Source organism: Lissotriton helveticus, chromosome 2_2 (genome assembly GCF_964261635.1).
Source record: "Lissotriton helveticus chromosome 2_2, aLisHel1.1, whole genome shotgun sequence".
NCBI lineage: Eukaryota > Metazoa > Chordata > Amphibia > Caudata > Salamandridae > Lissotriton > Lissotriton helveticus.
Window position 1 is genome coordinate 333,264,268 of NC_136060.1, and position 22,583 is coordinate 333,286,850.

The window sequence follows — 22,583 nt, forward strand, 5'->3', positions numbered from 1 at the left end:
ACCTCCCTAACAATGATTCTTTTTTCCTCCCAAATGCAACTCATCATCCTCTTACGCCTCTCCTTGCGTGCAATGGTATGTACTCCGTCTTTGAATAATCGAGGTTCAGTTACAGTTGTGTGACCTAATCGAGCGCAGCGTAGGCCGCGAGCAGTAGTCCGCGTGGGTCCACAGAATCTTGCGGTTGTGATGTACTACTAAGGACTGGTGGCACCACATTGAAGGGAGTATAGTGACATAAACTCAGCCATAATTAATGTGCTCTGCCCTGGTGTAATCAGGACTCAGTTACAAATGTGTGACCTACTTGTCCGCTGTGTCTGCTGGTAGAGTACGTCAACGAGAAAGGAGTACTGTGGCCCTGTGTCATGGAGGCCATAATGGTCTGAGGAGGCTGCCAAGGTCACGGCCTCGGGCTTGGGACTGCACCGGCACGTGGTGGGCCCTCTTCGACACATGCCGGTGTCAGCAGGTGGGCATTAAGGCCTGGGTGCGCAAGGGCGGGTAAGACTGGTTCAGGGACCAGTGCCCTGGGGTGCAGCAGGCGCACAGGAACCCCTCTCACGCCGACGGCCTTGTGGCGGGGGTGAGAGGCACCGCCCTGGCAGAGACGTTAGGCATTCCGGAAGAGGATCACGTCCAGAGTTACGTGCCTTTTATTCACACCCCTACGCTGGCCTGGCGTATGCCTGCCAGCCCACTGCGCTCATGCCTACAGGGAGGATGTAACAAGCTACAGTTTTGCGTTCTTCCTCACTGGCTGAGGTGACATGGTTGCATCCACTGTCCACTACACTCCAAACACCAGCGGTGTGTGTCGACATGGATACGTGTGTGGTTTGCATACTGCAGTCTGGCCTTCACATCATGCCACACTTGGCATTGTCTACATTCTCATTCATCGGACACTTGCCTCCTTCGCACATGCCTGGTCCCCACCTCTTCCGACATTCTGCTATTGTGTGGCTGAGGTGCCATGCCGTTGATAGCTTGTGTACATGACTAGCCCAGCTTACCACAGTAAGTTGTGCTGTCGGGTCTGGTGGGTATGCATGTTTATGTGAGCTTGTGACATGTGCATTTCCTGTGTTGTGAGCTGCATGATTGTGGAGTTGAGGTGTGTGGTGTGTGCATTTGGTATTGGCCAACGAGCAGTGCATTTCCGTGGGTGACGTCCTGGTAGCGCAGGTTGATGATGGACTATCGGAGGTGTGGGAATCATGCACACTGTCTGGGGGTTTGGCGGCGATGTTGGCAGAGAGTCCCCGGTGGTCCACTATTGCCTACACATTGGTGGGATTTGTGCGCTTTCTGTTGCGCTTATTTTGTGCAGTGTTGCCAGGGGCCACTAGTAGGACATGTGGGCAGTCAATTGCCCCCTGACACGTGCGGGAAGCCAGCTGTGGCGTAGACGCCTTGCTTGGTCTCCGGCTGTTCCTGCGCACTGTGTGGGAAGTATAGATAGTGGGGTACCAAGCTGATGGTGTCATCCATGACTGTTGTGAGAGACTTTTATTGGCCTGGCGGTGTGACTCCTCTGTCTCAGGCGAATGTTGGTTGGAGGGTACCAGAGGCCAATGGTGGTCAGGATGCGGAGGAAGGTTGTCCCTTTGAGCATGTAGTGGGCAATGACATTTTCTGGTGTAGGCTCTGTGAGGTTGGTGCATTTTCTGAGGGTTGCTGTCGTTGTCTGCGCTGCCTCAGTGTTGGTCCGGGGGGGTGTTCGGGGGAGGTGGGCGGTTCCTCGGGTGGTGGCAGTGGGTGTTGTGGCCCTTTTGGGTGTCCGGCCTGCATGTTCAGTGGCTCAATGGCATCTGTTGTTCTTCAGGTGTGGCTCTGGGCTGGTGTGCCTTATCTGGAGCAGGCTGCCGTCTGACTTTACACCAGGTCAGAGCAGGTGTTAATTTCCTGCTTCTAACGAGCCTTATTGCATTTTTCGTGGTCTTTGCGCCAATCTGGCTGGTCATTGAGAATGTTGCGGAGTGGTGTTGTCGTGGCGTTTGGCACGGTAACGCTTACTCTGCATCTCATTAGCAATAGATACCGGGGTCGTCCGTGGCGATGTTTTTTGCGGGTGCTATCACAGGTAAACTGATGTCGTCGGCTGTTAGCACCAGCTTGTGAATGGGGTTATAAATGTATTGCGACTTTGGCTGTGATAAAGTGCCGATAACTCAGCGATAACTCCTTGAGAATATGCCCCTGAGTATTTAACAAATATGTACTACAGTACTAAAACACTAGTGTCAAAGGTTACAAAGGACTGGTCGCAAATGGAAGCTCAAGCCACACCAAACACTGTCGGTATGACGTACCCTGTACTGCATGTGTACCCCAACTCCTTGTCTGGGGAGGACTGGAACAGGATAGTCAATAGTGTCAAACTCCATCTTTTGATCAATTCTGTGGTGATCACTAGTATTTTGTTCTGGAAAATCCCTGGTTGTATATTCCTCCGAACATAATTTGTAACAGAAGTAGACACAAATGTATTTGCAAATATTTGAGAAAGCCTATTATAATAATGTCACATTGGTTTCAAAAACTGCTATCCATTTGATGGATTTGAATGTAAACATAGTTATTACCCTTTTCAAAATACATAGATATTCGAACTTAAAATGAAAAAAACTTCTCCTGCATGTGTAATAAGGAATCAAAATGAATATGAATGCTGTAGAAGTTTCCAAATTTATTTTATAATATGGACTACCACCCATGCATGTCCAAAAGCCTCAGCACGAGGTACGGATAAATGAATCCCTCCTTATTTTGGGAACAAATCTGAAGTATAAAGATGCTGGATGAGATGAGCAAAAAATGCCAGAAGATCATGTCGAAGGGATTAATCATCATTTTAATTGAGATAATTTAAGTTGAATATAGAGTCACAAGGAAGAGGCTTCTTAGAAAGATTGCCAAGCAGTTTGAATAGTCTGTATTTTATCACAGAAGGAGCTTTGTCAACTGTAATGGGAGTTTTTCTTTGCATGTTAATCATGGGGTCAATGTTGATTGCAGAATGACACTGTATGTGCTGAGACTACTGGACACTAGGATGGGAATGGTAATTTTTATGCTTAAGGGTAATGTGAATTACTTGCTGATTATCAATGCAAATTACTGCCAGGAATATTGTTTTACATGCTGTGGCTAACTCTGGATATTAGCATCATCATGGGGTTATCTTTAAAGATGATAGATACGTCTACGATCTGAGACCCGTCTGTAAATCACATGCACCAGTACTAGCTGTTAGAGCCCCAACAATGCTTGAGCTGCAATATAATGGAATGGAATAGATAAACTTTCTTGTATTTATTCAAAGTGCCTTGTCATGGAATGGGAGAAACCCCACTCACTAAAGCATGAGTTATTTTCTGGCATAAGGCTTGTGATAAATTAAATGGCACAGAGAGTGTTGGAATTTGTGTCCTCCTAAAACTGCTGTCAAAAGACCTGACGTCGGTTAGTACACATCACCTCTAGTGCGGCACAGTTCCTCAGACAGATACTGTTTCACCAGTGGCACAAATGTGTAGCTACAAAGAACTTAGTAATATTAAAATGTTTCTTTAGTTTACCTTTGTGTCTGCCATTAATATACATGTATTTTGATCTAATATAAATCAACAACGATTCTACAAAATGTGCCATTTACCCAAGTATTTCTTTTTTTTTTTTTTATTTATGGGGAGAAGCCATCTAAACAAACTTGGACAGGATTGGGCTTACTTGTTGTCATTACTTATTTGGTGCATTGTGGTGTGGTATGAATATATTTTAGCATTCTGCATTTTCTTAAGAGCTATATTTTAGCTGGCAATAGGCGTGCACAAAGAACTAAGGCAGCTAGCCCCGGAATTAAATGAGCTACTGGTAACAATTGTAGCAGTATTAAAACTCTGACATTTGTCCGAGGTCCACGCATGACTTGTTGCTCCAGTCCTAGTCTTTTTTTCCCAATTCTGGGATTTGTATGCCCTGATTAACAAACATTTTGCGCTGGGTTTGAGTCACAAAGGTGACACACACCTGCCCAAAATGCTTTTTTAAATTTCCTTTCCAGCACAAAACTTGTTTCACACTGTAAAGTTCCCTCTAAGTAACACAAAGTAGCACCTAGCGCTGCTTTGCATTACTCTATGTCAAGGGGGATTTCCAAGGGTGGTACATGGGCGTAGACATTAGTAGACAGGAATTTGCAACAAAAAATAACACCACTCTATATAAGGCGTTAGAAAGTAGAAATGCTTGTATTCCTCCTAACATTTCCCCCTTTGCATGTGTGCTGCCCTGTACAGCACACAACAAAAATCGGAAAACTTTCAAATCTATCTAAGTATTGTATTTTGTACTGGAAGGCTGCCCTTCCAGTGCGAAACCTACTATAGACTCACGCAGACACACTTGCACTATGGTGCAAAGGTGTATTCAAGGTGCTCAGCATTCGGATTGTGTGCTGCCACTAGGTAGAGAGGAGGAGAGCTGCCTACCACTGTAGATATGGAGCTTTCCTGCACACTTGTCACGCAGCACAGATCAGAAGCTTTGTAGTGAAGTCTTCTTTGTAGTGACACTTTTGAAAATCTGGGCCATATTCTTGTTTATTTCATTATAAAACAGGACCACAAATCCTAGAAGTCAAACAAAAATAACTGGACCTGATCAGAACATCAGAGGTTTGGCAGCTATGGACTATTACCATCTAATTTTTTTACATTAAAAAACACATTCAAGAGCCATAGTAGATTTTGGCAATTGTATTTGTTTTTTACACTAATTTATATAGGCACAGACAATAGCATTTTAATGTTGAGCTGGCTTTTGAAATGTAAAACACTGTCCATATTTCCAAATAACTATAATGTCAGAATTCCTTTTAATCATGAACTTACCTGTGGCTATATATTGGTCTAAAATCTTTCTCTTTGAAACAGGAAAAGCAGATTAGTAGTTTACTTTTTAAAATAAGCCCCAGGGATTTACCATTCTTAATCTAGCTGTAGAAAAATGTATGCCCTCATTGTAACACTTAAAAGTGATAATGGGTGGTCCACAAATTACATGCTGTGAAAGGAGAAGAATCCTTTACAACCCGTTTAAATGTAATAAAGAGATCTGTTATTACGATCAACACAATATGCACATGTGATGATGTTCACGCCCAGACTCTGTAAAGATTGCACGAAAGAAGAATGTTACTGGCCTAGTAATTAATGTAATTATTTTGTTTAAAAATGAGGATCATTCCTAAAGTCGTATATTCAAGTCCTGGCTTGTCACCTTCCAAACCATATTATCACTTTCTCTGCCTCTGCACGGCCTACTTCACTGTGTTAGCACATACCAACTGACCCTGTTGCAAGGATGCAATATGCTACATCAGAAAGGGCGGTTCAGGCTATCACTTATGAATGTAAATGAGCAGGTACAATCAGGTACTCATTACCTACACTTCTTTAATTTGGAAAGGATAGTATTGGAACTTCTCAGCACACTTTCAATGCTTTTAATGCAAGAGTACTGACACTTCTCAACAGCAAACCGGTACCTTGGAACAAGGAGTACCTGCAAATCTATTGCTCCATTTGAAGCACGGATGCAAACCACAGTCTAATGCAACAGTGAAAGGTTAGAAGTCATTTTACACCCACCTAGGTATATTATGACCTCTGAAACTGAAAATACTGTGGAAATGTATAAACAAACAAACTGCTGGAGCCAAATAAAACACAACATGCATTTGTTTGTTTATATTGTTCATTATACAGCAAGTATTGTGGTGAGGATACGGTTCTGCCTGCACACATTGCTATGTTAGCATAAGTGAGTTAGTTGCTCAAACGCCATTTTGCCACTTTTGCACAAGGCACTACATGTCTCATTTTTATAAAGACAAACTGCTTGCTTTCCTTCACATGAGAACGGTCTGTTTTTCACATCTCTAGACTTACACAGTGACCTGAAGTCTGCACAAAGTGTCCAAGGTTAAATAACAATGTATGCTGTTGATGCAGGTTGATCGACCCACGCTCTAGACACAACATTCACACAGCTGCTCATTTCTGAAACTCGGGTGCTTTTAATATTGCACTGTGTGCATTAGACGGGCACCTATGGAGAAAATCTTGCCATCGGCGAAGAGCTGTGCTGATCTGGGATGTGATTCACTTCACCTGATCTTGGAGAGATGGGGTTCCCCGTTTTAGCCTAGAGATATTTTATTATTATAATACATTGCTCCTAGCAAGGGGAGGGTGGTAAACACGGCATTATAGACCTGGTTCCACTATCATCATAATATGATTTCTCCCTTTGTATTTTATGGAATTGTAACAATGCTGATCGTATTGATATTATGCATCTTTTTACTTATGTTAGCAAAGATACTGCTTCTTAGAGCACGTGGTTGAAATAAACATTTTAAACTATACCGTGTCTCTGATTACTCACGTTGTGGACGTTTATGAAAATAAAAACGAAAGCGTGTTCTTAATTCCCACTATTCCTGAGAGGTACCTAAGTAGCTTGTTCTGGGTTGTCTAATCATTGGTAGCTTCGCTGTAGTACAGAGAACGAATGAGACACTGATGCTAGTCGGATTGTGGTTCTGGGCACTGAGGTGGGGTTTTGGTACACCACAATACATAAGGTCTTTGTTTCCTGCGCATAGTTCTGTGCATGAGTAGAATCCCTGCAACAGTATATCATAGGCATAAATTAAATATGTATTTAGGGGCTCTTTACTATGTTGGTGAGACAGCCTCCAAATGGCAGTCTAAATCCCCTAAACAGTGTCGGAACCTATCCGCCAGACTCAGTCTGAAACATTTCCGTCCAACTGATTACGATGTTTGGTCATTTCGAATCGGTTCCGACTGACATTCGGAGACTCCAAGTCGGTCGAAGCCGAATCGCACAACTATACAGACCGAGTTTCTGACTAACAGATTACGATGTCGAATTCAGCCAGCCTTTCTGACTCAGTATGTCCTATACCAAAAGGCTGTTGGAAATTGACTTTGGGGCCCGTAGCAGGCCCCTTTCATCCTGAGGCTTCTGGTTGGGGGCCATGGGGGTACCCATGGGACCACCCTGTAAAACCATGGACAGTGTGCCAGTGTGGCAGGCAACATGGGGAACCCGCCACTGGGGTGCATTTAACAAGGACCCCCTGAGTATATGGATCTTGTAGTTCCTAGGTCAGGGAAATTAATACATTTGAAAGGCAACAACCTAGGCAACTAATTTCTAGAACACATTAATGGTGAATTAAATAAACAATTGACTGAGGCTGACTGTAAGACTTGAGTATTTTTATTTTGCAGTTACACAGTTAATAAATCATTACTATAACACAGTCGTAAAAGTTAAAATTTCATACAGGATTATAAAACAAGAACAAATAAAGACATCAGTTAAAAATATATTTATCAGTGGTAAATCAGTGGCGAAAAAATGAGTCTCTACGCGCGTTTCGGCGGCCAGCGCCTTCTTCATGGAGTAGCCACACAATTTTATAAAGATCACTTATTGGACACTGGTCAAGACGGTTTTCTACTTCTTATGTAACTCTTTTTGGATCCAGTGTTACAGGAGCTGATTGCCAAGGACACAAGTAGTTAATTCCCGCTGGCCGGAGCCCTTTAAGTGAAGAAATGCTGGATAAGATTCACTAGGTCGGAATCCACCTCAGATGACTTCTAGATATCTATAGTTTCTGTAACTGTTGATTTCATTTTCATGAGCCCACTTGGTGATCTATGATGTGATCATGGGCCACATGTAAGTTAAGGAGTGATATTCGGTGATTGAAAGGCCTTTCTCAAACCTCCACATCGCTAGACGGACCATCCCGCTGCCGCCGGACATAGTGAGCCCTGCCGATCATCGTGAGGCAGGGAGATCTTTTAATATCACCTCCCCACCCAGCTAGAATCCTGGAACATCTTGTTAGCACCATCCACGCTTTTTTGAAATAGAAGACCTTGCAATCACCGAATATCACTCCTTAACTTGCATGTGGCCCATGATCACATCATAGATCACCAAGTGGGCTCATGAAAATGAAATCAACAGTTACAGAAACTATAGATATCTAGAAGTCATCTGAGGTGGATTCCGACCTAGTGAATCTTATCCAGCATTTCTTCACTTAAAGGGCTCCGGCCAGCGGGAATTAACTACTTGTGTCCTTGGCAATCAGCTCCTGTAACACTGGATCCAAAAAGAGTTACATAAGAAGTAGAAAACCGTCTTGACCAGTGTCCAATAAGTGATCTTTATAAAATTGTGTGGCTACTCCATGAAGAAGGCGCTGGCCGCCGAAACGCGCGTAGAGACTCATTTTTTCGCCACTGATTTACCACTGATAAATATATTTTTAACTGATGTCTTTATTTGTTCTTGTTTTATAATCCTGTATGAAATTTTAACTTTTACGACTGTGTTATAGTAATGATTTATTAACTGTGTAACTGCAAAATAAAAATACTCAAGTCTTACAGTCAGCCTCAGCCAATTGTTTATTTAATTCACCATTAATGTGTTCTAGAAACCCGCCACTGGGTACAAGGTTTCTCGCAACCACCCCTTTTTTTCAATGGGAGCCTGTGTTGTCGGTCGAAACAAAGGCTCCCATTGAAGTCAATGGAAAACTTTCTAAACGGTATTTGGAAGCCTTGTAATTGGTTGTGCAGAATTGCCGAACACAAGTCAGTCGTAACCAAATCCAACAAGGAGTCGGTCAGTTTGCTCTCCGACCAACATCATAATGAGGTCCTTAGATGTAAAAAATCAAGATTTCAAAACAACATTGTACAGTGCGGTCAACCTATCTGCAAATCTCAAATATTAATTTGTGCTACAAGAGGCTACTGAACAGGAATGTCCAGGTCTCCTGACATGTAAATCTCAAGGCCCCTTGCCAAGACTAGGGTCCAAAGAAAATTCTGCAGTATTAATTGAAGTTAATGAGTCCCTATCATTTGGACTGATTACTTCCACCCTGGGGAAGGTGACAGTGACTCTATTAATACAAAAATGAAGATAAAAAATATATTAATATTACAGCAATAAATGTACGTATTTAAAATTATACAGAAACACTAATTAGTGTCCACCAAAAAAGGTAATAAATGAAAAAATCTAACTATACAAAAAGTAGCCAATAAAATGTTCCATAACAAAAGTAAAAACATAATTAAGAAATTGACACTCTGCCGCACTGGACAATGAAAAGCAAGAAGGAAAACTTCAACAGAATAAAAAAAGGCGCCTTCCCAAATAACTTAAAACATTTAATTACATATAATGTATCCTAACGTAATTTTATAATGCAAATATAAAAATTAATAAATGGTAAAACTCTCTACTTTATTATGTAAACACTTCAGCAAAAATGAAGTACTGCACCCTGAAAAATCAAACTCCACAGTCATAAACCGTCACGAAGGCACTTTCAATTGAAGTTAAAAAAGAGAGTTAATAAATAACACAACCCCTAATTGTTAAACTTGAAACTAAAACCCCACAGCCACCCCATAACTAACCAAATGTGTATTTTTGATATGTGACTAAACCAAACCCTTTCTTACCAACAGTAAAAGAAAGCCCACCTAAAAATATTCTCAATTGCTTCATGAGAAAGAGAAGAAAATAAAGTACAACTGTGTAGCAACAGCACATATATAAGTACAAAAATGCATAATGTTTAAAAGCATGTGTGAATTATATCAGCAGACAAAATAAATGTTTTTAACAAAAGAATTAATTGGGAGAAGCCGCGCCGCCGGCCGCCACATCCTGACCAGCCATTCGGCACACTATCCTGAACCCCGTCCCTACCATCGGGTGGGGGACCAGCACCTGAGTCACTAGGTGAAATTCTGGTTCGATTGGCTGATCCGGCGACAGACTATCGTCGTCCGAAACTTTGGGGCCTACGAGTGTGGAAGCCGGGACCTCGAGTGTGACACTAGCCGCAGAGGAGTGCGACAACATCGGCCTTCGGGACCGGAAATCGCCGGTCGGAACTTGGCTAATTGGGGGGAGGCCGCGCTTGGAGTGCCCTGGTCTACTTATCCTGGTCTGAGATCAAACTGCTGAGGAAACCGCCTAGACCCGCTTGTGCAGTGGTGTGTTCTCCTGATTTTGCGGTGGAAATGGCGTCGAGAGGAGACCCTGAGAAGCCCCAGACGAAAGTGAAGACCACCAGACAGGTCCAGTCTAACAAAATGGACAAGTATGCCATCTCCAAGGGGTCCCCGATTGATACTAAGCGTACACTGACGGAGAGCAGAGATGGCGATTCGTCGGGGAGGATTCCACCTTGAAAGATTTGATGGCAGCGATCACTTGGATCCAATCCTCCTTGGGTAAGATGGACACTAAACTGGACTCAGTGTCGATTGAAGTGGGTCTTATAAGAGCTACCACACTAAAAGGACCGAGAAAGTCAAAGACTTGGAGGTCAAGACGACGAGTCTCATCGAGGATGTGTCGGAGCTGCAGAAGGAGGTGCGAGATCTGAGGGTGGCCTGGACTCAATTTGATTGAAAGCTCGATGAATACGAGGGACGGGCGCGCCGCAATAACGTCCGAATACTGGGAGTACCGGAGAGGTCGGAGGGGATGTCCCCGGACCTCTTTGTTGAGGAACTTATCTTGAAACATCTTAAGCCGTAGGGCTCAGTAACTTTTTTACAGTGGAGAGGGCCCATAGAGTTCCTGGAGGTCGTCCGAAGACAGGGGCACCTCCTCGTCCTCTCATTGCCCGGGTCCTGAACTACCGGGACCGGGATGCCATCCTTCAAACGGCATGCTCCTCGGGCCCGCTGGCTTATGAGAACTCATCTCTGTTGTGCTTCCTGGACTTCACCCATATGGTACAGAAACAACGGCAGAGCGTTATGTCCATCAAACGGCGGTTGAGGGATCGGGACATGAAGTACTCGATGATGTTTCCGGCTCGTCTACGAATTGAACATAGCGGAAAAACTTGTTTTTTCGATAACCCTGAGGTTGCCGTGGACTGGCTGGGGACCGAGGGACTTTTGTTTGCTGGTTTGTTTGTTTTGTGTGACCAGAATCCGCTATGGGTGCCCGTGGATATCCTGTTCGTTTTTGGAGATGTGAATGGCTTCCGGTAGGTCGGGTATGGGGTTTTCCGTCCTCTGCTGGAATGTGAATGGCTTGGGCGATAAGATTAAGCGCACTATGGTGAATCAGCTGATTAGAAGGCACTCGCTGGATGTGGCGTTGCTGCAGGAAACCCATCTTATGGGTAAACGATGTATGGCACTTCACCGTGGTGGCTACAAATTAGTGCCGCATGCTGGCTTTACTTCTGGCTCTAGAGTAGGGATCTTGGTAAAAAACTCCTTTCCTCTCACTATTCAGTCGACGTGGTCTGATAATAGAGGCCAATATGTCGGCATATCGGGGCTTTGGGAAGGTAGGACTGTCACGTTTTTGTCTGTTTATGTCCCCCCAGCGCTACAGGCGGATACTTTTCGCGATTTGTGCAGAGTGTTTCTTACGCTGCCTGTTGGAACGTTGGTATTGGGCGGGGACTTCAACGCTGTAATGGATGGTGAGTTAGACAGGACTCCCCCCGTGTACTTTTGCCTTCCCGCAGATGGCTAACGGATTTTGTCGCCGCCTCGGGTTTGGTGGATGGGTGGAGACTTCGACACCCCAGTGATGTGGGTTATACCCACGCCTCTGCGGCGCACCATTTGCTCTCTCGGATAGACCATGTTCTATTGCCGGCATCTCAGGCGGCCTCTATTCAGGAGGTGACTCACTTGGCACGGGGGGGTGTTTGATCACTCGCCGATTTGGCTTTGATTGCGGATTGGACTGGGTGATGTTGGTAGGGTTGCACCGATTAATGCATGGCGCCTGAAAGACCCTATTGTCAGGAAGGAACTTGTGCTTGTCACGGATCGTTACTTTCAGGAGAACGAGGGGTCGGTAACGTCGAAATGCTCCCTGTGGGAGGCTTACAAAACTGTCGCACGGGGGGGAGGTACTCTCCCTAATATCCGGGCAGAAGAAGAAGAGCAGGGCGGAAATAGATAGAGTGGAGGCGGAGCTATTGGTCTTAGAATCCGCTGTCTCCTCCGGGATCGACCCTGGGGCGGGGAGCCATCTCGGGTTGCTCCAGGATGAGTACAGGACCCTGACACGTGACAGAGCAAAGACGCAACACGCTAATACGCAGAGTAGAATATATGAACACGGTGATAAGGCCGGGAAGTTGATAGCTTGGTTGGAAAAGGGCGATTGGGGTTCTTGGCTGATACCGGAACTGCGCATTGCGGGCACGGTGTCATCGGATCCCCAGGCGATTGTGGATGACTTTGCCAGGTATTTTAGGGAGGTCTATACTTCAGCGGGGGGCTTCACGGAAGAGGAGAATGCCGACATGATTCGCGACATCCCGATGCCTGTTCTCTCTATAGAGCATAGAGAGTTCTTGGATTCGGCTCTCACTAATGATGAGGTGGCAATAGCCATCAGAGGGGTTCATTCTGGCAGGGCTTCTGGCCCGAACGGTCTTCCCATTGAATTGTTTAAATTACACGCCGACCGCTTGGCCCCATACTTAAAAGACATGTATCTTGAGAGCAGAGACCGTGGCGAGCTACCTTATGATCAACGCCTCGCGAATATAGTGGTCATTTATAAGGAGGGTAAGCCACGTCTGGATTGCTCATCATATCGCCCGATCTCCCTATTGAACGTGGAGCTTGCCGCCCGCCTGGTGAAGGTTGTCATGACGCTTGTGCATCCAGACCAGTCCGGTTTTATGCCTCGTCGGAACACCGCCCTTAATCTCCGTCGACTCCATGGGGTGGTAGCAAGAGCGTCCCACATCCATGATGCTGCGGTGTTTTTGTCCTTGGATGCCACTATGGCTTTTGACAGAGTGGAATGGTCGTATCTTTTTGCGGTCCTGGAGAAGATGAAGAACCGGGATTTAAACCCAGCGGCGCCGGGGGCACACCCAAAGTCTTCGGGTCCACCTGTCTTAGAATACAGAGACACGGGATACTTCTTGGTGGCGTCAAAGATCAAATGTATTAGCTGCAGCCAGTAACAGAGGTCCTAGAAGTACAACACGGTGTATGTTCTCAGGAGACTGCTCAACTTTACAAAGCAGGTTGTCCCTTTTTATGCCAAAAATTGTGCTTCAGGCAAACATTCCTTATTTACAGTTGACCACTTGCATGTTTCCGCGACAAAAAGCATTGCATGATGACAAGCCCATTTTTCAGTTTGTCCAGCCCAAAATTAATCATCAAACAAACCCATAATAAACATTCTTCTTTTGAACAAGCCGGACAAACACCCATAATAAAAGACCTCAACCCAAATCGTAAATAGGCCATAAAAGAAGGAACAGAAACAGATGAGAAGCAAGATAGAAAGGTGTGTGCATGTACCATAAACTCAGCAATGTCCTGCTCTTTGATCTCTATCTTGATCAGCTAAAGGGCAGGAACTGGTTTGGCAAGGTCAGCTTCAGGCAACAGGGTCAGTTCACTCAGGTCAAACAGGAGTCAGCACAAACTCAAGCTAAGGTGCATGTGTCCCAGAGACTTGTTCAGCCACAATCATAGGCCTATGTGAGGGCAACCACAAAATGGCTGCCATGCACAAAATGGAACCCAAGGGTTTCAGAACGAAATCGTCAAATACACAGTGAATCTATCAATGTAACATGACGGAAACACTCGTGCTTGCTGAGCTCACTGTTTACGGTTCGCTGTTACCAAAATCGTAACAGAACCACAACCATTATAACCCAGGGTCAGTATTGACGGAAACTCAGACCCTCCTTTTGCCCTTACATAGGCAATAACCTAAACTCACGTCAATCTGAATCCAGGTCTATATTCATCAGATCATCAAGATGTTGCTGTAGCATCATCCTAGTACTTAGTAACTCTCTCTGGACAGGTCTCCTCGAACACGAAGTAGCACAAAGGCCACATATAGCCGGAGCACACTGTACGCAAAGACAGAACAGGAAAAGGATAGCTAATACCACCCCACTGACCATCAGAATCTTCCATCCCCAAGTGGATAACAATCCCCAAAACCATCCCATCAACGACCAATCTCCTTCGTCCACATGCACAGACTCGAAAATCTTATGTAGCTTGGAAATGGCTTGGTACACTGTCGGAGCGTTGTCTGGAATAAAAACGCAGCAGCTCGATTGAATCAATTTACATACCCCTCCTCTATCTGCAAGTATGACATCTAACGCAACCCTGTTCTGAAGAGTCATAAGCTGGAGCTCAGCAGTCAAGTTACTAAGGGCACCGGCAGTTTCAACTATGGTGGACTCAACCACTCTCGTCAATTGCCGTATGTTCCTGCTGTTAACCATAGGTCCCCAAAACGGCAGAAAACCCTTCAGAAAATCTCCCAATTCTTGTCCTGCAGTATCTTCCTTACTGAAGACACCTCTAACAACTCTCATCTTGTGGTAATCTGCCGCAGCTGTATATGTAGGAGGCAACAGGAACGAGACAAAACATGTGCCCGAGAAATCAGGGGGCAACCATGTATACGCTCTATCGTAACAGACGTAATAGGTACCCTTAGCTGCTAGAAACGATGGGGAAGTCTGGGACGCAAAAACATACGTCTCGGTGCAAACACTCTTCCCTAACTGAGCTCTCAGATTCTTGCCATTACCTTGCAGACAGTAATGACCCTGATGGGGTACAATCCAAATCGGAGAGGGTATTTTCGCTCGCTGGTTCTCACTCAGACTAACTCCATATTCAGTAACGTTCCATCCAATATACGCTAGCGTCTCATCTCTCGGGATAGTCTCATAGGAATCTATTCCTCTAATCATATCTACTATTCCCTTAACTAGAGCACTATTCTTTGGATTATCTTTCACAGAACGTCGGGGGTAGACTTCACGAGCATAGATGAACATCGTTTTGTATGCCCACACAGAACCATTGTAGCTGAATGGCAGGACCAGGTAAGGAATACCTTTATCGGTAGTATGAGGCATAAGGCCACACACCCAACAATTAGTTGTGTTCACTACTAGCTGGTGTTGGTGCAAAAGCTGAACAAAGGAGTTATTAACGAATTCCAATCTCCTAATGGACTCATGTTCAGGCAGAGGGTGAAAAGAATGCGAGGAAACAGTAGAAGAAGGTATGGGTCGTGTAGTGGGTGCAAACGTCATTTAAAAAGAGAATATTATATATCCCATCAAAAACATCATTAAACTAAATAGCGTAAAAAGACACAATATTAAGAAACATTTTCTGCTCATAATTTTACACATTATGCTCTTAAAGCTTATTCTTTCAACAGATCTCTCCATCTCGAAAAACTCCATCCTCTAACCGTGCTGTTCGCGGCGGCTGGTTCTTCCGTGCTAAGGAATGCGTCTGTCAGTCCAGGGAACGCCCTAGGACCAACCAGAACCTTGACCTTGTGTCTTCGGCTTGCACTTCCAAGTCTTTACACCGCAACCCTACAGCTGAACCCGGATGGCGGTTTGAAACAAAAATCGGTCAAAACAGTTTCTCAGATGGGAGAGCTGAATTAAAAAAAATAGCAAAGGAAAGAATTTTACTTCATTAGTCCCACGACTCTTGGTCGCAAATTATAACGGCCTTTATCAGGCAACGTCTGATCACGAAACAAAAGTTCAGGTTCGGAAGTGTCCAAACGTACTGACGGAGGCACAGCTCCTTGCAGAAGATCGTCGCTTTCATGCTCAGAACTTGACCCAATTAAATGTGCATCGCTAAAAGGCAGAAAACGAGGCACGGTTTCACTTTCAGAGTCTGGAATACCATCCTGGACCCACTGGTAGTACGGCAGAGGCAAAGGGGCTCTCCTACAATGTACGCCGTGGATCCAGTTCTTTTTACCCCGCACTCGTACCGCAGATCGCGTCAATAGCAACACCAAGTAGGGTCCGGTCCAGCGGGGCTGATCGTTCTTTGTCCGCTGAAAATTCTTAACCAGAACCCAGGACCCAGGTTCGATGGCGTGTCCTGAATCTTCAGAAACCTGAGGAAATGTATCATGGACCTGTTGGTGTAAGACACGCAATTTAGCCGTCAATTCGTACAGATAATCAAGCAGTACAGGATACTCTATTTCACTGAATTTGGTCGGTCTCGGCACTCCCCATATGTTTGCCGGGCGACCAAAAACAATCTCATAAGGACTAAGTCCCACTCGTGAATGTACAGTCATCCTTGTTGCTAATGGCAAAGCATCAGGCCATTGGAGACCAGAGCTCGCCTGTATCTTGGCCAATTTCAATTTGAGGGTGCCATTATAGCACTCCACTAGACCAGCTGATTGGGGGTGATTTGCAGCGTGAAATTTCTGTTGAATTCCCAAACCATTACACACTCTCTTCATCACTTGACCCACAAATTCACTCCCATTGTCACTCCACACCATTCTCGGCAAACCATACCTAGGGAAAAACTCCTTAACAAGAGCTTTAGCTATTGACAGGGCAGTATTATCTTTCAGGGGATATGCTTCTACCCATCTCGAAAAGGCACAAACAACCACAAGTACATACTTCAAATTGTTGCACCTCTCCATGTGGATGAAATCTAGCTGCAAAACCTCGAACGGATACGTCGGAGGCGCAAAATGACCAGCTGGAGTTGGAGTTCCCATGCCAGGATTGTACATCAGACAAACCATACAATTTTTGACCACATTCTCTGCACACTTAGGAATTCCAGTATTTTGCCATACTGGAGCCAACAACTTACAAATCCCTTTCACACTGATATGAGCCATTCCATGCGCCATCATAACTACTACAAGCACGTACGCATCTGGTAACAACCATCGCTGATGCTCTGACAACTCAACCCAACAACCATTCGAATCCAATTTACCCGTACTCTCTCTCCATATGCTCAATTCTTTCTCTGTAGCTTCAGCTTGAATTGACTTCACACTCTCTATTGTATCTTCACACATTCCTCTATCCGGAACCCATCTCGCCGGACCCGCAACATACATTCGACTCATCACATCTCTTGCAGTTTCTTTCGCAACTTCATCTGCAAATGCATTACCACGGCCAACGTCATCAGTAACTTTCTTATGTGCACTGCATTTCACAATCGCAACTTGCAACGGCAAAGTAAGTGACTCAATGAGTTCATTTACCAATTGACCATGCTGAATCTTAGCTCCATGCGAAGTCAGAAACCCACGCTCTTTCCACAATCGTCCAAAACTATGAGCAACACCAAACGCATACTGGCTATCAGTGTACACAGTCACTAGTTTCCCTTTCGACAACACACACGCTCTTGTCAATGCAATCAACTCTGCTGCTTGAGCTGAGTTATGTGGGAGACGTGTAGCTTCAACAATCGTATGCAAAGTCGTAACAGCATATGCCGCAGTCGTATCACCATTCAGAAGCTTGAAGCACGAACCATCTACCCCTAAGGTACCATCACTCTTTGAAAGAGGAGTGTCCCTAAGATCTATTCTCCCTTTCGTTTCTTCCTCTGTCCTAAGAAAGCAATCATGCTGTTCAGAAACATCTGTCTCCACTGAAATCGGCAACAACGTAGCTGGATTCAATGTGTTGCATCTCTTTATCTGCACATGACTTGCTAAGAGTGTCAACTCATAACCTGACAATCGAGCACTGGTTAAGTGCTGTGTCTTTGTCCTGTTCAACAATGTATCCACTGCATGTGGAACCATTACAATCAATGTATTATCCATCACCAAGCCAGCAGACTGTCGAATAGAAACAGCCGCTGCCGCTGTAGCTCTCAAACAACTCGGCAATGCTCTAGCTACCGGATCCAAAGTCGATGAAAAATACGCACATGGACGTTGCTTATCACCAAACTGCTGTGTCAAAACTGACAATGCACATCCCTCTCTCTCGTGGACATAGAGTGTAAAAGGCTTACTGTAGTCGGGAGTACCCAACACAGGAGACGAACACAACGCATCACGCAATTCTGAAAAACTCTTCTGACATTCGTCAGTCCAAGGAATAGGATTCGGAGTATCCTTGACAGTAAGAGCTATCAAAGGTTTCGCAAGAAGTGAAAAATTCAGAATCCATTGTCTACAGTATGACGTAATACCCAAGAAAGCACGCACTTCTCTCTGTGTGGTTGGCACACTCATTTTCTCAATCGCTTGAATTCTTTCTGGGGTCAATCTTCTTCCCTCCTTCGATAAGAGATGACCTAAGTAGGTCACTTCTTGTCGACAATACTGTAACTTTGAAAGAGACACCTTATGATGGAAGTCAGACAAATGACGCAACAACAACAAGGTAGCTTCTTTACAAATCTCTTCACTGTCAGCAGCAACTAACAAATCGTCGACATACTGAATAAGAGCAGCGCCATCAGGTAAGACAACCGTATCAAGCTGTCTTTTTAAAGCCTGACTATAGATGGATGGGCTCTCACAATAGCCTTGAGGAGCGCGCTTAAACCGGAAACTTCGGCCTCCTAAAGAGAAGCCAAAAATATCTCTACTCTCCTCGGCAATCGGGATGCTGAAGAAAGCATTCTTCGAATCAATCACCGAAAACCAAGTAGCAGACGCCGGAATCAAAGTCAGTAAAGCAGTGATATCTGGCACAACTGGAAATTGCGGAACTACAATCTTATTCACCTCGCGAAGATCGATCACAAACCTGTACACAGGTGGCTGAGAAGAATCAGTATGTTTCAAAACAGGCAAAACCGGACTATTGCACACATTTCCCCTTGTTTCTTCAATCACACCCTTCTCAATCAGATCATAAATGATCGCTAGAAGCGCCCTTTCACCATCACTAGAAATCCTGTATTGGGGAATACGAGGCAATTTAGCATTCGCTTTCAGCGTCACAACATACGGTGAAATTTCAAGGAGACCCACATCATTAGGACCAGTAGCCCAAAGAGAATCAGGAAGGGAAAACAATTCTGCTGGAAGTTGATCCTTAGATAAATACATCGGAGAGATCACTCTCTTACCCAATGTAAGCTGTACTCCTGAAGGAGAACAATATAGTGTCGCATACAATCTTTTCAACAAATCCAATCCCAACAAGTTCTCACCACAACCCGTCGTCAAAATGAGGGGTGCTTCAAATTCACAAGGTCCAACAGAAAGAGACAAAGGACTAGAAATCGGATTACTAACTGGGGCGCCAGAAAAACCTACTGAAACATTCGTTAAGCCAGACAAAGGTGCGCCAGGGAGTTTAGAGTGCATGATAGAACTCTTCGCAGCACCAGTATCCAACAGAAAAGGCTCTGACACACCTGATGTAATCAATTCAACATAAGGTCCACTCTGATCTACTGGAACTGAAATCACTCCCTCTCTTTGTCTGTGGCTGTCCTAGAAATCATTACCGTCGATATTCTCACCTTCGACATAGTAGTCGTCAGCGTAGTACTGAGTCGTCCTACCAGACGCATTATTCTGCTGATCAAAACAATTCATAGAAGTCTGTGGAGGAAAGGAACGCGCATTCTGGGGAAACACACCACGTCCCCTACCTCTAGGAGCTTGCTGAACACCTCGACCTTTCACACCAGAAGCACCATTCGTGCGCTGCAACAAAACCGGACAACTATTCTTGAAATGACCCTCTTCTTTGCAATATGCACACTGATTAGGGCCTACCGGAAAATGCGGTGAGAAGACTCGAACCTTTGCAAGTTTCTCTGAAACTGCTGAGGTTGCTGATAATCACGCTGATTACTACGAGGCGGATACGCTTGCTGCAAAAGAACCTTCGTCTTTAGATCTTTAGTCTTTCTGTCTGCTCTATCCTTCTCATCCTTATCCCTATTTTCGTAGTACTGTGCAGTAGCCAATATCTGTGCCAAGGAAGAAACAGCCCATGAACTCTCTGAATCCTTCAACTTAGTACACAACTCGGGAAGCAAATTATGTACAAACTTATCTACGAACAACCGTTGACCACCTTCCGTACTCATGTCTTGACCACTATGGTCAATAAACGTTTCTTCAAACCTAGTGAAGAAATCAGACACACTTTCATCTTTCTTCTGCTTACACGCAGACAATTTGTCCCAGTTTACTCGCATAGCAGGCATTAAAGTCTTCATGTAAGTAATGATCCTACCAGGAAGTTCTGCAACTAAAGGCTCAGGTTTGGCACCACCAACTTGTCGACCATCCGCAGCACCAATATTATTCCATGTATCACCTAATTCTTGCGCATGATCCGCATGACGAATCAATCCCCATAAGGGCTGTGGAACTACATTTCCAAACAACATATCTATATCGGCTAAATTCATAACACATGAATCTGCGGTCTGTGATAATTCCTTATAGTACCCTGCAGGATTTTTACGGGGGTCAGGCAAAGTCTGTTTAAGAGCCAAAACTTCAGCTCGCTTCCATGGAACATGTACCCAAACACGCTGAAAATGAGCCGGCGCAGCTACAATACCAGCCTGGGCATTGGCCTGAACGGCCTCTTTCCACACCGGAGGAACCTCTCTCATTGGATATTGTCGCACTTTTCTCCTAAAAGAAAGGATCAGGCTCAAACAATGACTGAGAAGGAGACTTACTTCTAAACGACAACAATGTCGCAACCGCTCTCTCAACGTCGAGACCCACTATAGTTCCCTTCGCAAACTCGGACTGTACACGGAACAACTCAGACGGAGTCTGTCCCAAATCACCATCTTCCCATTCTTCACGAAGGAAAGTACACATTTCATCAAAAACATACCTCTGCTTCGGTGCTTCCCATTGACGGAAGACATCCATAACAGACTCTAAATCATATCTCAAAGTATTAGTAACCCATTTACGTGCTAAATGATCCAGCACTGTCCGCTCATCGGGACCAGGCAATTGGCCACGTAATTGTCTACGCTCTGAAACAGGGGTCATACCTAGTGACCCAAAGAGAGGAGAAAAGAGACCAGTAACAGTATCAGTCATCCTCTGTCGAACAGAAGGAGAAGTTGACAGAAGGACAGGAGACAAAGCAGACTGAGAGGAAACCAATATAGGAGCAGTAGCAGAAGAAGTAGCAAGAACAGGAGACAAAGTCGTAAGAATTGGAGACGGAGCAGGTAGCAAAGTCGGCGGCCATTGAGAAGGCTGCGCCACAGTAATAGGAGCCAACTGAAGAGGAGCTGGCGGTTGTGCAATAACAGGAGGCAAAGCAACCGGAGGTTGCGCAACTAAAGGTTGCGGAGGTGCTGTAGCACTCTGCACATAAGGGGGTGGCAAATTCAACAAATGTGACATCAAAGGATCTTTCTCAAGTTCCTTCGTCGCACCTTGCTGAAGAGGTGGCAAAGCTGGATAACATTTATCAATCGCCCTTCTACGTTGTCTATGCAACTGCTCACTCGCTTGTTCTTCTTCGTTATCTTTAAACTGTATAGCAGCTTGCATTATGGAAAGACCCTTCTCTCTTTTATTTCTCTTCGCTAATTTAATTTCTTTCTGTTTGTCTTCTTTTCGCCAGAGGCGGAAAGAGTCAAACATCGCCGGCCGGGCTTTCTTCTTGAAGAGTTTAACTTCTAAGTTATCTAAAATCTCCGTGTCATAACTACCATATTGGGGCCATTTTAGGACACCGTCCTTTCTAGTGTAGTGAATCCACACTTTATTATATGTGATGGGGCCCACGCCATGTTTCAAATAGAGCTCATAGGTCGGAGTTCCAATCGGAGGCACCGGACAGGAGTCCTCCAATCGGGAATCCCTCTTACAACCACAACAAAATATCTGCTAAGACCAGGCATCTTCGCTCACTAGTCTAGCTTCAAACTTCAAGGGAATATCGAACACGATAGCCTCGTGAATACACGAGTCCCTCGGCTTTGGAGCTTGCAAGTCCCAAATCAAAGATCCCAAGGGATACCTAAAAACTAAGGACTGGGAGACGCTCCACTCATACTTAACTGAAGTATCGATGACGTCGCCAGAAGACCCGTCTATCGTCTCGCTCTACAAATCATCAAAGGGTTCCAAGACAGGGCGACAGTCAGGGCAACAGTCCTTCGTAGCCGTCGGAAAGCGGGGAACCTCGCAGCAAAGACTTTCGGACCACGACAACATACAGGGGTCGATGAAGTGGCAGGCCTTCCTCCAGAATTTCTACACGAAGCTCCCCACGATCTCCAGGCTTGGATCGGTACCGCTGAAGTCGCCCCACGTTGGGCACCAGCTGAAAAACCGGGATTTAAACCCAGCGGCGCCAGGGGCACGCCCAAAGTCTTCGGGTCCACCTGTCTTAGAATACAGAGACACGGGATACTTCTTGGTGGCGTCAAAGATCAAATTTATTAGCTGCAGCCAGTAACAGAGGTCCTAGAAATACAACACGGTGTATGTTCTCAGGAGACTGCTCAACTTTACAAAGCAGGTTGTCCCTTTTTATGCCAAAAATTGTGCTTCAGGCAAACATTCCTTATTTACAGTTGACCACTCACATGTTTCCACGACAAAAAGCATTGCATGATGACAAGCCCATTTTTCAGTTTGTCCAGCCCAAAATTAATCATCAAACA